The following is an 18,037-nucleotide window of genomic DNA, read 5'->3' on the forward strand; positions in this document are numbered from 1 at the left end:
TGATAAAAGATCCCAAATGTAAGAGGACTCCTGTGCTATTTACATATTTGCAGAAATCCATTCAGGTGCCTTTTGTGGTGTTTGGCAAATTCGTTCTAATGATCTAAAGTTTCGCTGTTGCTACTACCTGTAAACACCTGGGCAGGTAGCCTAGTGGTTAGAGCGTTGGACTAGTAAACGAAAGGTTGCAAGATTGAATCACCGAGCTGACAAGGTAAAAATCTGTCGTTCTGCCCCTGAACAAGGCAGTTAACCCATTGTTCCTAGGCTGTCATTGAAGATAATAATTTGTTCTTAACTGACTTGCCTAGTTAAATAAGGGTAAAATAAAAAATAAAAACAGTCCACTTCAAAGTCAATGATGGAAGGCCCATATGGCTTATTTGCATAAAGCTCTACTGTAGCTCTGATTGGCTATGGCGCACCATTCTGCGTAGACTCAGGTCCTGAATGAGACAGATGTTTTAATTCGGTTTTATTCACTGCAGTGTCTCTTAATTGACAAATGCACGTCTGCTTTCCCACTCTCTATTGTTATAGAATTTTCACAAATGCCTCATTCTACGTCATTCCCAAACAATCTGTGAAAATGACCATATCTAAGTGCTCGCTTGTCGTGTTACTAAAACACAATGTAACACAATGTTGTGTTACTAAAAGGCTGTCAGTTCCATTTTAACAGTGGTGGAGCACTACCTAACATAAATGTAAATAAATATAAATAACCCTTGCTTGGGGAAATACAATACATTTTTTGTTTCGTGCAAGAAATGTGCTTTATAAATAAAAATAGCATTATCACTTCAGCCATTTGATAAAACAGATAGAAGAATGAGTCACCTTCAAATCAGAGGTGGGACCTTCAAAGTTTAGTGGAGGGAATATAGGCCTACTCTGTTTCTAGGAGACCAAGCAGATAGCAACAAAGGACTAAAAAAGTGGAAACAGTTGTGGGTAACAACTGGCCTTGAAGCTTAGACTTGCAACAGTACACAGATTGAGAAGAACCACACATTGGGAAGAAACTGTAAGAGCAGAGTGTATTCACAAACATGAGCAAGCAGTGTGTTAACAGTGTATTTGAGGCATTCCTCATGAAACCAGGACAAAGAAATACCATGATTTTGGGGATTTCACAACATTTAATCCCTAGAATGGTCCTGTTGAGGAAAGATTGTTGCAGTTTATTAGGTACACCCATCTAGTACCGAGTCAAACCCCCTTTTGCCTCCATAACAGCTTGACTTCTTCGGGGCATGGAAACATTGCTCAATTGGTATCAAGGGGCCAGGAAACATTCCCCCGCCATTAGACCAGCATTACCAGCCTGTACCATTGACACCAGGCAGGATGGGGCCATGGACTCATGCTGCCTACACCAAATCCTGACTCTGCCATCAGATGGTCACAGAGGTAAATGTTAGGACTCTCATGAAGCAGAATTGATAGCAGTGACAAACGTATTTCTACAATGGAATTTGATCTTGAGCTGTATCTGTGTTCTCACTGCCATTTCCCACCTGGACAAAAGGAACACCTATGTGAGAATGCTGTTCATTGACTACAGTTCAGTGTTCAACACCATAGTACCCACAAAGCTCATCACATAGACCCTGTGACTATACACCTCCCTCTGCAACTGGATCCTGGACTTCCTGACGGGCCGCCCCCAGGTGACCAAGATCCCAGAAATCTTTCATACACACAAAAAACATCCCTGTTAGTGAACATTTGTCCTTTGCCAAGATAATCTATCCACCTAACAGGTGTGGCATATCAAGAAGCTGATTAAACAGCATGATCATTACACAGGTGCACCTTGTGCTGGGGACAATAAAAGGCCACTCTAAAATGTGCAGTTGTGGCACACAACACAATGCCACAGATGTCTCAAGTTTTGAAGGAGCGTGCAGAACATCCTGAATTCTTTGGGGCATGGAAACATTGCTCAATTGGTATCAAGGGACCTAACATGTGCCAAGGAAAACATTCCCCACACCACTACGCCACCCGCCTGTACCATTGGCACCAGTTAGGATGGGGCCCTGGACTCTTGCTGCTTGCGACAAATCATGACTCTGTTTGACGCAACAGGAACCGGGATTCGTTGGACCGGGCAATGTTTTTCAGCTTCTTCTTGTTTTTATCTGATAGGAGTGGAACCCGATGTGGTCTTTATGCTGCATTAGCCCACCCGTGACAAGGACCGATGAGTTGAATGAAAGATTCTTACATATTGTACCTTTAAACATATAATACTCTACGTGTCAAAGTTCCAGAGCGGGATCTCTGAAAGTGATGGTTTATATTATACAGAGAAATTGGTATAGTAGGCAGTGTAACCAATCACTACTCTGGCTGACACCTAACTGAAAAGGCTATTTTGAAGGGTATGTGCTTTTGTTACTGATTGTTTCTCCTCTGTGTCTTTCTCACTCAACCAACCACATGGAGTGGTGTACTAGTGCCTGGAGAAGTGGAAATACTCAAATTTTGCCCAAAATTTACCAAACGGCCCGTCCCACCGAAGGAAAGGCGCCCTGTGTGAAAATAAATATGTGAGAAACCGGGACATACACTCTTAATGACCTAAAATGATAAATCCCATATTGGTCTTTCACAGTCAGGTCAAGCTTTACTGTGAAAGTAGGCTAATAATAGGCCTACTGTTGAAACAGATAAATGAGTCTGTCAACTCAGATATGCACAGGTTTCAGATTTTTCCAATTTTCCAATATGCTCCTAAAGTCACACTTTTGTGATAGAAAAACAACAAAATTGGATGTTCGAAGTCCATAAGAATGCTTAAACCGCATCAGGAGACCACTTTTGAGGTCTAGGAAAAATCTAAGAAATGTGGATTTTTTTTAGGGTAGTTACCCTTTAATTGATGTGCACAGGCACCTAGTACAGTTGTTTGGCTAGCGGTGTTTGTTGCACATGAGACGGAATTTGCTAAACAAATGGCCAGTGGAGCGATGCAAATAATCATGATATTATTCTTCCAGGTAGGCATAGGTATAATATCAGTATTATTTGCATCACTCCACTGGCCATTTGTTTAGCAAATTCCATCTACCAGAAGGTTAGGCCTATTTGTAGGCCTATTTGTAAACTCAGCAAAAAAATAAACGTCCTCTCACTGTCAACTGCGTTTATTTTCAGCAAACTAAACGTGTAATTATTTGTATGAACATAACAAGATTCAACAACTGAGGCATAAACTGAACAAGTTCCACAGACATGTGACGAACATAATTGAATAATGTGTCCCTGAACAAAGGGGGGAGAAGGTCAAAATCAAAAGTAACAATCAGTATCTGGTGTGGCCACCAGCTGCATTAAGTACTGCAGTGCATCTCCTCCTCATGGACTGCACCAGATTTGCCAGTTCTTGCTGTGAGATGTTACCCCACTCTTCCACCAAGGCACCTGCAAGTTCCCAGACATTTCTGGGGGGAATAGTCATAGCCCTCACCCTCCGATCCAACAGGTCCCAGACGTGCTCAATGGGATTGAGATCTTGGCTCTTTGCTGGCCATGGCAGAACACTGACATTCCTGTCTTGCAGGAAATCACGCACAGAACGATCAGTATGGCTGGTGGCATTGTCATGCTGGAGGGTCATGTCAGGATGAGGGTACCACATGGGGGGTACCACATGAAGGAAGAGGATGTATTCCATGTAACGCACAGCGTTGAGATTGCCTGCAATGACAACAAGCTCAGTCCGATGATGCTGTGACACACTGCCCCAGACCATGACGGTCCCTCCACCTCCAAATCGATACCGCTCCAGAGTACAGGCCTCGGTGTAACGCTCAATCCTTTGACGATAAATGCGAATCCGAATGAGACAAAACCGCTTTCCACCAGGGTTTCTCTAACTCCATCAAGGATGAACTGGCCTCTCTGGAACTGGGTGAGGACCTTGAGTCCCTGATAACGCTGGCAATTAGGATGGACAACCGCCTTCGAGAACGTTTTTTGTTGTTGACACCATCCCAGTATCCCGGTTTCCTGAGCACCCCAAGCCCCCCGAACCCAGCATTGAGGAGCCCATAAATCTGGGACTGCGGAGGTCTCGGCCATCTCCGTGCTACATGCCCAGAACTGACGGAAATGCCAGGGCTCGCCAGGACAAGGGGAGACCCAGACGAGCTGTGCAGTTACCTCCCGGCTACCCAGTCACTGTCTGTCACTACCCGTAACCCTCCACTGGGACAACTGTCAGCACCAGATTCAAGCCTTTGTGGACTCCGTGGCCGCATATAATTGAATTGATCAGGACTTCGCCAAAGAATTACAAATCCCCTGCGTGAATTGTCCCATCCCTCTGCAGATTGGCTCCGGTTAGGTGGCTCTGGTCAGGTGGAATTGGCTCCGGTCAGGTGGAATATCAGACCAAGCCCATTCTACTGCAGGTTGAGGTGAACTACTCAGAGACTTGATCGCTGCTCCCGAGAACCCCCTTATCCTAGTGTACCCCTGACTAGTGCTACATAACCCACTATTCTCCTGGTCCACAGGACACCTACTAGACTGGTGTAAGGACTGCCAGACTTAATGTCTAAGACCCCTACCAAGAGCCTTGCCGTGTCCTCCTGCATCCACTGAATACCAAGACTTTTCCGCTCTCCCTCCCGAATACTTTGACCTCGGAGAGGCAAGCCGCCACCCCATCGTCCATATGGCTGTGCCATAGAACTCCTACCCAGCTCCACACCTCGCCGGGGCCGTCTGTACTCCCTCTCGGCCCCTGAAGCAGCAGGCATGGACTATTACATCCGGGAGTTGCTGGAGGCAGGTTTCATTCTCCCCTCTACATCCCCAGATCACAAATATATGTTGAATCGGTTTATCTTTGTTAACCTCGACGACATCCTGATCTTCTCCAAAACCATTCCGGAACACATTCTGCACGTCTGCCAAGTCCTGAGACACCCCCTGCAGAGCCAACTATATGTCAAGAGAGAGAAGTGTGAGTTCCACGTATCAAAAGTTTCCTTCCTGGGTCACATTATCTCTACCGCAGGCATCCAAATGGACCCCATAAAGGTTGAGGCGGTTGCCGACTGGCCCCACCTCACTCAAGCAGATCCAGCGGTTCCTCAGGTTTGCCTATTTTTACAGGTGTTTTATACGCAACTTTGGTGCAGTGGTAGCGCCTTTCACGTTCCTAACCCGCAAGTCCCAGACCTGTTTTTGCTGGACTCCCGAGGCAGACAGGGCATTCACGGAGTTCAAGGGACGTTTCATCTCTGGACCCATCCTTGTTCATCCTGATCCTACTTGTCCCTTTGTGGTAGAGATGAACGCCTTGGACACCAGAGCAGGGGCGGTCCTTTCACAGCAGAATAAGGAGGACAAGAAACGGCACCCATGCGCCTTTCTCTCCAAGTAGTTCTTGCCAGATGAACGCAACTACAGTGTAGGTAACCAGGAGCTCTTGGCAGTTAAGTGGGCCCTTGATGGGTGGAGACACTGGTTGGAGGGGGTACCTCATCCTTTCGTGATCTGGATGGACCATAAGAACTTGGTCTCCATTCAAGAAGCCAAAAGTTTGAAAGCTCACCAGGCTAGGTGGGCTCTGTTTTTAAACAGGTTCGATTTCACACTAACCTATAGCCCAGGATCCAAGAATCAGAAATCAAACGCCCTGTCCCGCCAACACGATGTCTTTAACAAGGAGAGGGACTCAGAGCCCACCATCCCCAGCTCCAGCATTGTGGCTCCTGTGATATGGAGTATTGAGACCACGGTCCAACAAGCCCAGACCGGAGAACCTGACCCCGGCAGGGGACCAACTAACAGACTTTACATTCCGCGATCAGCCCGTTAATTAATTATTAACTGGGCATCCAGGGGTTAACTGGGCATCCAGGGGTTAATCGGACACTGTCTGTAGACTTTATCACAGGGTTACCAACATCCCAAGGGCTTACCACTATCCTGCTGGTCATTGATCGGTTCTCCAAGGCAGCCCATTTCATTGCCTTACCCAAGTTGCCCTCAGCGATGGAGACCTCATGATTACCCATGTCTTTTGACCACACAAACTTCCCCAGGACATTGTCTCGAATCGTGGGCCTCAGTTCATTGCAAGATATTGGAAAGCCTTCTGCTCCCAGTGAGTCTCTCCTCAGGATTCCACCTACAGTTGAATGGGCAAACAAAGCGGGCCAACCAGGAGCTGGAGAAGATCCAGCGATATACAAATTATCTTAATTATTTACTTACTAAATAACTAAACAAATTACAGAAATACATCAACAATATAATTATTGGTTACTAACACAATGCATTGATAAGTCCCTAGTGGGCTAAACCGGTATGACGGCTTGGTAAACAATGGAAAGGGGTGAGGACGGATAAAAAGCGGGAAAGACCAAATAGATTCATTACACACAGTTGCTAATTATATTAATTGAAATGCTAATCCTTTGCACATGAACGGCCCTCATTCTAAAATAATTGCAATGTATATGTTTACGCCCGTATGCCGTTGTTGTCTTCTCTGTTGGAATCGCCGGTCCGTCTCCTGGAGAGTCAGTTCATCAGAGAGTCTCTGGTTAACTTCCCCAGAAGTCACAATGTCTTTCGTAGTTGTCACATTCTCAGTGGCTCTGTATAGTGGATAGTGGATACATCAGGCGTACAGATGGTCATTGCATAGAATAGATGCCTCCGCAGTTGTCGGTATTCTCATACTAGATTTACGTAATTTCCAACTGCAGACTAGTAATTCTACGTCTAGGATTTGCTCTTCTTCACTTCTTATTCTGTATCTTTTCACAAATAATTTCACATGTAATCATATATTTTACACAATCATCAGTAAACCCCATAATTTGAAGGTGTACATGTCACGCCCTGACCATAGTAAGCTGTTTATTCTCTGTGTTGGTTGGGGCGTGATAGTGACTTGGGTGGGTCATCTAGGTGAATTTGTATGTCTATGGTGGCCTGATATGGTTCCCAATCAGAGGCAGCTGTTTATCGTTGTCTCTGATTGGGGATCATATTTAGGTAGCCATTTCCTCATTTGTGTTTGTGGGATCTTGTCTACATTTAGTTGCCTGAGTGCACAACAGTAGCGTCACGTTTCGTTTTTTGTGCTTGTTTGTTTTGTTTTGCTGATTTTCTGTTTATTAAAAATATGTGGAACTCTACTCACGCTGCGCCTTGGTCTATTCATAACGACGAGCGTGACAGTACACAACCAGAGATACAGTAATGTGGGTCTCCTGTCTTTCATAAGGTCACCCCATTTTGTATTTAACTAGGCAAGTCCGTTAAGAAGAAATTCTTATTTACAATGACAGCCTAGGAACAGTGGGTTAACTGCCTTGTTCAGGGGCAGAATGACAGATGACCTTGTCAGCCTGGGGATTCAATCTAGCAACCTTTTGGTTACTGGCCCAACGCTCTAACCACTAGGCTACCTGCCGCCCCAAATGAAACAACTTTGACAGGATTGTTCTTTAAATACCCATGGACCATTCCCACATTCTCAAAAATAGAAATATTGTTTAATTATTCAAACTTTTGATTGTCCAATTTTGTCTCTCTGTGTTCCACAATTTACATTCCAATCTCGAACACTACAGAGCATAGAGGCAGCGTATTTTATGACTGTCATAACAGCAGACTTCCTTGCTCCCCCCTCTGAGAGAGAGAGCACGCTGTAGAGCGGACCCACTGTAACCTGATCCTTCAGATCGTCACAGCAGTGTTATGACACTGCTTACAGGGAAAGTAAACCAATGTGTTATTTAGCAACATAGCGTACACTACTTATAGCTAGCTGTTACCTCTGTTTTGATCTGGAAGTTCCACTTTAATTTGGCATCAGTCTCCACACACTCCACACGCAAATCCTCATCAAAAGTGACACTCACGTCATCAACTTGTTCTGAAATCTGTAAAATGAAGTCATAGTTAGTTTGTTGCTTGAGGATAATTAAAATGTTATAGTTAACCAAGTTGGATAATACTGTATGTACAGTAGTAAGTAGAATATCTAAGCGATCATTGCACAGGAGGACAATGTCTTACGCTGTATTACAATCATATAAAATGTTGACTTTAAGTAAAGTATTGGCTATTTGATCAGTTCTCTGTTTAATAGTAACTATTCAGAGTGCAGAAACCTGCACTGCTAAAATAATTATGTGCAGTAATTCCTGCAAAATGTTGTTTTTTAATGACACTACTGCTTTGTTCTTTTTCACACAATAAGCATTAATTATTAGCCTAACTTGGTTTACTCAAATGCAGGTTTGATTGAATCTATTGATTGAATGTGCTCCTCATCTGAACTATGATGACTTACAATTTGCACTTCATTGCTGCTCTGTCTGTACTCCTCTAAGAGATGTTCCCTGTAGGACATGAGGCCTTGAGCCTTTATGTTGCGCCTCATCACCTTGTCCTCTTCGGCTCGCATTAGCCACTCTTCAAGCTCCTCCACAGAGTGAGCTTTCACGCAGTTGGTGCCATATTCACATGTGTCAGGCCTAAGATGAAATGGCAGTGCAAACTATAATGAGACGCTAGAGGCACAATCTGTAAGATGTCTTGCTGCTTTTTGGTAATTAAACAAATGAAATGTATACCCCATGTTTTTTTTAAGAATATGTCTTATTGATTACTTATAGACAGTAAGGGCTGTTTACATTTTTACACACGTTTAGGCTTTGCATTGTTCGCAGACATAGGTGTCTCTCATTGTTTACAAAAACATGTTTACCTGTTGCAAAACCAAAACTCTGCTTTGCGGCTGTTAGGTGGGGGACGATGTTTCCACTCCGTGGTTGTGTCCCCAGAAATCATCTGGGAGTGCCCCGAGGAGGCACAATGTTTGAAAAAGCTCTCCTGAGAGGAGAGGGCTATGAAGCAAGCCTTACAGTAGATCGCCGCCTGCAGGTTAGGGGCGGGCACTACGTCTTGAGACGACTGTTGCCTCTGCCGTTGCCTTTCCTGGGAGAGCTGCAGGAGTTCCTGGCGTCTCCACTCCCCATGTGCCTCTGCTCTCCAGACAGCCAATTCCACCTCGCTGTGCAATAACTGGCACTGGCTGGGCCCGTGCCAACAGGGCACACCTTGCATGAAATAGTTGCAGTACTGGAAAGGGAAGACTGGAGGCAGAAGCCTGATCTGATTGTAGACTTCCTTCCCCTGACTTTCTGCCAGGTGATGAACCAAGACTGGGCTCCAGACATGTGCTGTATCCGCTGAGCAAGTGTTGTTCCACCGTTTACCTGTAATTTTTGTTGGAGTGCCATAGAAGCAGTCTTGACAGAGCTCTTGAAATTCCCCTGAGAACTCAGTGAGAATTTTTTCGGCTGGGTTTTGCTGTTGGACAGCGATTCTCTCTGACTGAGTTATCAGTCTAATTAACGTGCTGTGATCTATCTTCTGGTGCTTTAAAAAGTTCCACATGGCAGCCTCCTCAAGGCTCCTTGCGAAGGTGCAGCGGTTCCTGTGCTTTGAACACCCAAACCCCTCCACAAAGAACCAACACACCTTATACTGGCTGGGGTTTGTAAATTTAGGGCGGCAGGAAACAGGCCTCCATTTGCTAGTACCTTTGCCTTTAGCTAATAGAAGTTCTCTGCTGCATTGGTGGTCGACTGCTTTAAGGCTGTATGTGATTTCGTTCTCTTTGACAGAGCATGCAGAACACACAACTTTAAAGTTATATGCCACTAAGAGCACAGCCAGTTTGGACCTATTTGTCCCTTTGGCTGGCATTGTTGAATCTTCATAGAACTATGCATAAAATGTGTCCTTCTTTGACTTGAGTCTAGAGGAGATGAAAATACCATTGTTAAAAATGTAAAATCTGTAAATAAAAATGTAAATATGTGCTGCACATGTACATTTACCATTATAGCCAACACTGGACTGGAGCAAGATGGTTTTAGGATTTAAAACATAACACATTGATGTCATGAATTAAAGAAAAAAGGGTAACAATTTACATTGACTATACAGTGCATTCTGAAAGTATTCAGACCCCTTGACTTTTTCCACATTTTGCTACATTACAGCCTTATTCTAAAATCGATTAAAAAAAAATCACTTATTAATCTACACCAATACCCCATTTTTGCAAATGTATTAAACATTTAAATTCTGACCCTTTACTCAGTACTCTGTTGAAGCACCTTTGGCAGCGATTACAGCCTCAAGTCTTCTTGGGTATGACGTTACAAGCTTGGCACACCTGCAATTGGGTTGGATTTGGTTCAGGTTGGAAGGGGACCGTCGCGACACAGCTATTTTCAGGTCTTTCCAGAGATGTTAGGTCGGGTTCAAGTCCGGGCTCTGGCTGGGCCACTAAAGGACATTCAGAGACTTGTCCCGAAGCCACTCCTGCGTTGTCTTGGCTGTGTGCTTAGGGTCATTGTCCTGTTGGAAGGTGAACCTTCACCCCAGTCTGAGGTCCTGAGTGCTCTGGAGCAGGTTTTCATCAAGGATCTCTCTGTACTTTGCTCCGTTCATCTTTCTCTCGATCCTGACTAGTCTTCCAGTCTTCCAGGTTTCCTCCAGATGTGACGCTTGGCAGTCAGGCAAAATAGTTCAATCTTGATGTCATCAGACCAGAGAATCTTGTTTCTCATGGTCTGGGAGTCCTTTGGGTGCCTTTTGGCAAACTCCAAGCAGGCGTTCGTGCCTTTTACTGAGCAGTGGCTTCCGTCTGGCCACTCTCATAAAGGCCTGATAGGTGGGGTGCTGCAGAGATGGTTGTCCTTCTGGAAGGTTCTCCCATCTAAAACTTGTTTTCACTTTGTCATTATGGGGTATTGTGTGTCTGAATACCTTCCAAACGCACTGCATATCCCATAACGCATTCATTACACATTTTAATGAATTACACGTTATACAAATGTGGTGTGGGCTATATTGGCATATTCACTAGGGGCTCTACTCAATCTGTAAAATGGAAGGGTTCCAGATTCCGCAATAGAAATGTAAAGGTAATGTCAGATTGAGCCGACATATGCAGTGTTTACCGTGAATGCAGTCTCCAATAAAGTGGGAACATTGCCTTGAAATTTCAATCATGGTGTAAAGCTGAACTTCCGCGATATGGATTGAATAGAGCACTAACACTGGTACGGCAGAAGTACACTTTTGAGAACAGCCATAATGGTGACCGAGGTAAAATTCGTTTTATATTGGATATTAGGTTTTCTCTCGTCAATAGCTATTGAACCAAGTAAAGCAAGCCATGACTATGAAGATGGTATATTCTGACTCAGGGGTGGTTGCAGGGGTGGTTGGAGAAAAATGCAATGCTTTTTTGTTGTTTAAATTTAGTTTTTTGTTTTGGGGGGCTTTCAATTTTCAATAGCTCTTATACAAAGTGTATCATGTCTATGGAAATTATATATTCTAAATCAGGGGAGGGTAGAGAAAAATCCATGACTTATTTTGTTGTTAACATTTAAATTTAAAAAATGCTCTTCCAACTTTAAATCTTCAATAGTCTTTACACAAAGTGTGCCATGACAACCCCAAAAGCAGTTACAGTTAATTATGGCTAGGCGTCCCACTAGCGGGACAACTTTGGTTGAAACTGGAGGGCGCACAATTCAAATAAATAATCATAAAAATTATGGATATTAAACATTTAGGTACATACAAGTGCCTTATATCGGTTGAAAGCTTAAATTCTTGTTAATCTAACTGCACCGTCCGATTTACAGTAGCTATCACAGCGAACACATGCCATGCGATTGTTTGAGGACGGCGCCCCACATTAAAATATTTTTCCACTGGCACAGATTTCATAATTTCACAAATAGCGATTAAATATTCACTCTCTTTTTCAAAATCTACCTCTGATATGTCATCCAAAGGGTCCCAGCTATAACATGTAGTGTCGTTTTGTTAGATATCTTTATGTCCCAAACACTGGAAAGAGGAACTCTGCCTAGAAGGCCAGCATCTCGGAGTCGCCTCTTCACTGTTGACGTTGAGACTGGTGTTTTAATGACGCTGCCAGTTGAGGAGTCCATATTATGGTAAGAACAGCTCAAATAAGCAAAGAGAAATGACAGTCCATCATTACTTTAAAACAAAGGTCAGTCAATCCGGAAAATTTCAAGAACTTCGAAAGATTCTTCAAGTGCAGTTGCAAAAACCATCAAGCTCTATGATGAAACTGGCTCTCATGAGGACTGGAATGGAAGACTCAGAGTAACCTCTGCTGCAGAGGATACGTTCATTAGAGTTACCAACCTCAGAAATTGCAGCCCAAATAAATGCTTCACAGAGTTCAAGTAACAGACACATCTCAACATCAACTGTTCAGAGGAGACTGTGTGAATCAGGCCTTCATGGTCGAATTGCTGCAAAGAAACCACTACTAAAGAACACCAATGAGAAGAAGAGACTTGCTTGGGCCAAGAACCACGAGCAATGGACATTAGACTGGTGGAAATCTGTCCTTTGGTCTGATGAGTCCAAATTTGAGATTTTTGGTTCCAACCGCCGTGTCTTTGTGAGACGCAGAGTAGGTTAACAGATTATCTCCCCATGTGTGGTTCCCACCGAGAAGCATGGAGGAGGAGGTATGATGTTGTGTTTTTTTTTTGCTGGTGACACTGTCAGTGATTTATTTAGAATTCAAGGCACACTTAACCAGCATGGCTACCACATTATTCTGCAGCGATACGGCATCCCATCTGGTTTGCGCTTAGTAGGACTATCATTTGTTTTTCAACAGGACAATGACCCAACACACCACCAGGCTGTGTAAGGGCTATTTGACCAAGAAGAAGAGTGATGGAGTGCTGCATCAGATGACCTGGCCTCCACAATCACCCGACCTCTACCCATTTTGAGATGGTTTGGGATGAGTTGGACCACATAGTGAAGGAAAAGCAGCCAACAAGAGCTCAGCATATGTGGGAACTGCTTCAAGAATGTTAGAAAAGCATTCCAGGTAAAGCTGGTTGGGAGAATGCCAAGAGTGTGCAAAGCTTTCATCAAGGCAAAGGGTGGCTACTTTGAAGAATCTAAAATCTAAAATAAATATTGATTTGTTTAATACTTTTTTGGTTATTACATGATTCCATATGTGTTATTTCATAATTTTCATGTCTTCACTATTATTCTACAATGTAGAAAATAGTACAAATAAAGAAAACCCTTGTATGAGTAGGTGTGTCCAGACTTTTGACTGGTACTATATACAGTGGGGAGAACAAGTATTTGATACACTGCCGATTTTGCAGGTTTTCCTACTTACAAAGCATGTAGAGGTCTGTAATAACAGACCACTTCTCAGTTCCTATGCTTCCTGGCTGATGTTTTGGTCACTTTTGAATGCTGGCGGTGCTCTCACTCTAGTGGTAGCATGAGACGGAGTCTACAACCGACACAAGTGGCTCAGGTAGTGCAGCTCATCCAGGATGGCACATCAATGCGAGCTGTGGCAAAAAGGTTTGCTGTGTCTGTCAGCGTAGTGTCCAGAGCATGGAGGCGCTACCAGGAGACAGGCCAGTACATCAGGAGACGTGGAGGAGGCCGTAGGAGGGCAACAACCCAGCAGCAGGACAGCTACCTCCGCCTTTGTGCAAGGAGGTGCACTGCCAGAGCCCTGCAAAATGACCTCCAGCAGGCCACAAATGTGCATGTGTCAGCATATGGTCTCACAAGGGGTCTGAGGATCTCATCTCGGTACCTAATGGCAGTCAGACTACCTCTGGCGAGCACATGGAGGGCTGTGCGGCCCCACAAAGAAATGCCACCCCACACCATGACTGACCCACCGCAAAACCGGTCATGCTGAAGGATGTTGCAGGCAGCAGAACGTTCTCCACGGATTCTCCAGACTCTGTCACGTCTGTCACATGTGCTCATGTGCTCAGTGTGAACCTGCTTTCATCTGTGAAGAGCACAGGGCGCCAGTGGTGAATTTGCCAATCTTGGTGTTCTCTGGCAAATGCCAAACGTCCTGCACGGTGCTGGGCTGTAAGCACAACCCCCACCTGTGGACGTCGGGCCCTCATACCACCCTCATGGAGTCTGTTTCTGACCGTTTGAGCAGACACATGCACATTTGTGGCCTGCTGGAGGTCATTTTGCAGGGCTCTGGCAGTGCACCTCCTTGCACAAAGGCAGAGGTAGCTGTCCTGCTGCTGGGTTGTTGCCCTCCTACGGCCTCCTTCACGTCTCCTGGTGTACTGGCCTGTCTCCTGGTAGCGCCTCCATGCTCTGGACACTACGCTGACAGACACAGCAAACCTTTTTGCCACAGCTCGCATTGATGTGCCATCCTGGATGAACTGCACTACCTGAGCCACTTGTGTGGGTTGTAGACTCCGTCTCATGCTACCACTAGAGTGAGAGCACCGCCAGCATTCAAAAGTGACCAAAACATCAGCCAGGAAGCATAGGAACTGAGAAGTGGTCTGTGGTCACCACCTGCAGAATCACTCCTTTTTTGGGGGTGTCTTGCTAATTGCCTATAATTTCCACCTTTTGTCTATCCCATTTGCACAACAGCATGTGAAATTTATTGTCAATCAGTGTTGCTTCCTAAGTGGACAGTTTGATTTCACAGAAGTGTGATTGACTTGGAGTTACATTGTGTTGTTTAAGTGTTCCCTTTATTTTTTTGAGCAGTGTATATATTGTATCATAGTTTTGTCAGAGGTTTACTCCCCCAGTGATTCCTATAGAATAAACTATATGGGAACTACAGCTTCCCGCATTGCAAGCTCAATGTGAGCTTCCTTAAATATTGCTTCAGATCTGCATCATCAAGCGGCCATTTGATCATCAGTCACACCTTGGCTGTCTCACAAAATGCACCCTATTCCCTATATCGTGGCCTTCTTGCAATTAGAGCCCTATGGGCCCTGGTCCAACGCAATGCATTATATAAGGAATAAGGTGTCAATTGAGACCCAGCTCTTGGCATGACTGAGGCAAATCCCTGAGATCTCCAATCAGCAATGGAAACCATCTGATCCCCTGAAGTAATCCAGTTCTTTAGGAACATGATACACAGCATGGTTGGTCATTTTAGATGGACATAAAAAATGCAACACTCAGTTTCTACATATGACCTTTTATAAGCATTCAAAATTAAACAAATGCGATACCTAGATCCTCATCCATTTATAAATGGTCAAATTTGATGTGGCCAGACATTAGGTAAAACTATTGTACATGTAAAATTGTTTTATAAAAAAATAAACCACCTATATGTGCAATACATCTCAGTTCATACCAAAATACCCCCCACTCATCAACGCATCTTCAATAATATCTGGATATACATATTATATTACTTATTCATAGTCATGGCACGCTTTGTGTAAGAGTTTTTTGAAGATTGAAAGACGGAACATTTTGGGGATAAAGTCCAACAAATAAATAAAGCTGTGATTTTTTTTTCCATCCTCCCCTGATTCAGAACATAGAATTTTCATATTCATGGCTTTGTGTAAGAACTATTGAAGATTGAAAGTCAAAAATACATATATATATATAGAGCAAGAGAGAGCCACAGGAGAGGAGCGGTTCTTTGGTTTATGGTTAATCCATATGGTACTCTTTGATCGTGTGACGAAATACTATTGAACAAAAAGAAGTTGATGCTGGATAGTAAACAATGCCTTTGTGCAAACAACCTTCCAGAAGTAATCAAGGCATTCTCATGTAGTGGAACATTTCAAAAACCTTGTTTTAGGGCTTATACATGGCAATAATTTAAAAAACACCGACCTGTTAAGGCTACAGCCTTCATCAGGATCATCTACTTATTAGATGGTGTGGATTACTCTCCATCCACCCCCAATTCAGTATACACCATCTTCATAGTTATGGCATGCTTGGTCATAGTTATGGCGTGTTTGTTTCAATAGTTATTGATTAGAGAAAACCGAATATCCACTGAACATCCAATATAAACATAATTTTACCTCCCGAATATCTAGTACAAAACTTATTTTACCTCGGTATATTGGTGACACTATGCCTTCATTGTAATGATGCATCTATTAAGATACCTAAAGACCTCTTGCATAGCATTATATGAATGCACAATGCTATGGATATATTTCATTAACCTTTAATAATGCATTTTGGAACTATTAGAACACATTCATGAAATGCTTATAGATATGTAATGAATGTGTTTTGGATATATAATCAAAGTAAATTGTTACCAAAAAAAGACAGTGTTAAATAGTTAAATTACTTTCCCATCACATTTCACTCTAAGTCCCAACAACAGACCAATAATGTGCTTCTGTAACAGAAATGCCTGTTACATACTGTTATGAAATTTAAGATTAAAACGTTTTCTTTGCCTGTTTAATCTACTTTCTTGGCTGACTTTTCACCAGGAAACAATTAGTCAATTTGTTGTCATTACAACAAAATGCACCATCAAGTAATTACTGGTTTGAGCTAGGAGGAAGTAGCAGGTGCCTCTGACACTTCCCTTTCACAGTTATATTATATCAACACGTTCATGTGTAGGCTACACATTGTAAATTAACTCATTTTGAAAATCTGAACTTACCACAATAGTTTCAGGAGGAGTTTTTAACAGGCGGTACACCACAGACATTACCCATTCAATTAAAAGTCCAGTTTTTTCTTCAGTTGTATCTCATTGTGGATATTTGAGACAATAATCCCTCCCATCGCTGGAGGATCATTTCATTTGCTGTCGAGTTAAGTTTTGTTTCTGTCATTCTGGGCGTCGGCATCATGGAGTTACTCCAGTCTAAAAGCAGTGGTTCTCAACTGGTTTTACCTTGGGGACCCAAATTGAACCAGGTTGTCTCAGTCGCGACCCAATATTCGAATCCCAATTCTTTTTTTGTTTGTCTAAATGCAATCTAGAAAAGTGTTTTTAATGCTATATTGATAATACATGTAGCAATTATATGGCAAGAGAACAAGATTCCCACCTTTTTCATTGTCAATAATAACAATTGTTTAAAAAACTTATAAAAAACAATGTATTATTAGCTAGCTACAGCAGGTCACTGTGTGTAGGCTAATGAGCTGCTAGCTAGCTAGCCAAATGTACATACTATAGCTAAGTGAAAAATCAGCTAGCTGGAACACTGAAATCAAAGAATGGTACAGACCACAATACGCAGGTATCCTCACCATAATAAAAAAAACTAGGCATATCCGAAGGGCGTGCTTAGATGAACAGAAGCAGAAATTGGCTAATGCATTAGAAAAGAGTCAAACGTGAAACCAGGAATTAGAGGGAGTGCTTGAGGATAGACAAAAGCAAATATAACAGCTCATGGTTGCGCTTCAACTGTATTAAAGTACCTGTGGAGTAGTATATGCCACTCCTCCACCGTTCGCCCCAGGCTACAAAGTGAAACGGGTCACATCATTATATCCCTCTCTTAAAGAGGAAAAAGAGCAATATGGGTTGCAAAAGGCGGAGAGAGGAATGCTGCTGTTTCTGAGGGCAGTACAGGTGATAGAAATGGTTTTGTATAACACTGCTTCGATCACAGTGGGTCAAAAAGTACAGTAGATCTGTATGTTCCACACGCTGTAGCCAACCATAGTTAACAGCACGAAAGCACAACGTGTTACTAGTGCGAGATGACAAAATGGGAGTTAACGTTAAATGGGGAAAGTTTGAATCCTGCGTCGTTGATGCCATTGCCCGGGGAGGGAGAATCGGCATGTATGTAACCCAGATCAAATTACTCCAAAGCTGCTGCCTGTTTAGCAAGAGACAGAATTGGAAACTGGCAAGTATTGTACACAAACTGCTCTAGTTACATGACCACAAAAGGAAAGAGGGTGACGGAATATTCTGTGTGTGACGACGGGGAAGTAGTGAAGGCTGGCTTGCTGCCAGCCTCTGTGTCAGCCCAGGGGCCAGAGTTATATGCTTTAGCAGAGGCTTGTAGGTTGTCAGAAGGGGAGAGTGTGACCATATACACAGACTCTCGTTATGCATTTGGGGTGGTACATTGTGGTCACAACAGGCCATGTTAACGGTGACAGGAACACCAATCAAAAG

General features: G+C 43.4%; 1 pseudogene; it reads right to left on the bottom strand.

Annotated features, from left to right (window-relative positions):
- The window catches only part of LOC139565199 (3'-5' exoribonuclease HELZ2-like), a 44,256-nt pseudogene extending 27,170 nt beyond the window's left edge, over nucleotides 1-17,086 (bottom strand).
- Between the last annotated feature and the right edge of the window lie 951 nt (nucleotides 17,087-18,037).

This window comes from Salvelinus alpinus, chromosome 2 (assembly GCF_045679555.1).
Source record: "Salvelinus alpinus chromosome 2, SLU_Salpinus.1, whole genome shotgun sequence".
Classification (NCBI taxonomy): domain Eukaryota; kingdom Metazoa; phylum Chordata; class Actinopteri; order Salmoniformes; family Salmonidae; genus Salvelinus; species Salvelinus alpinus.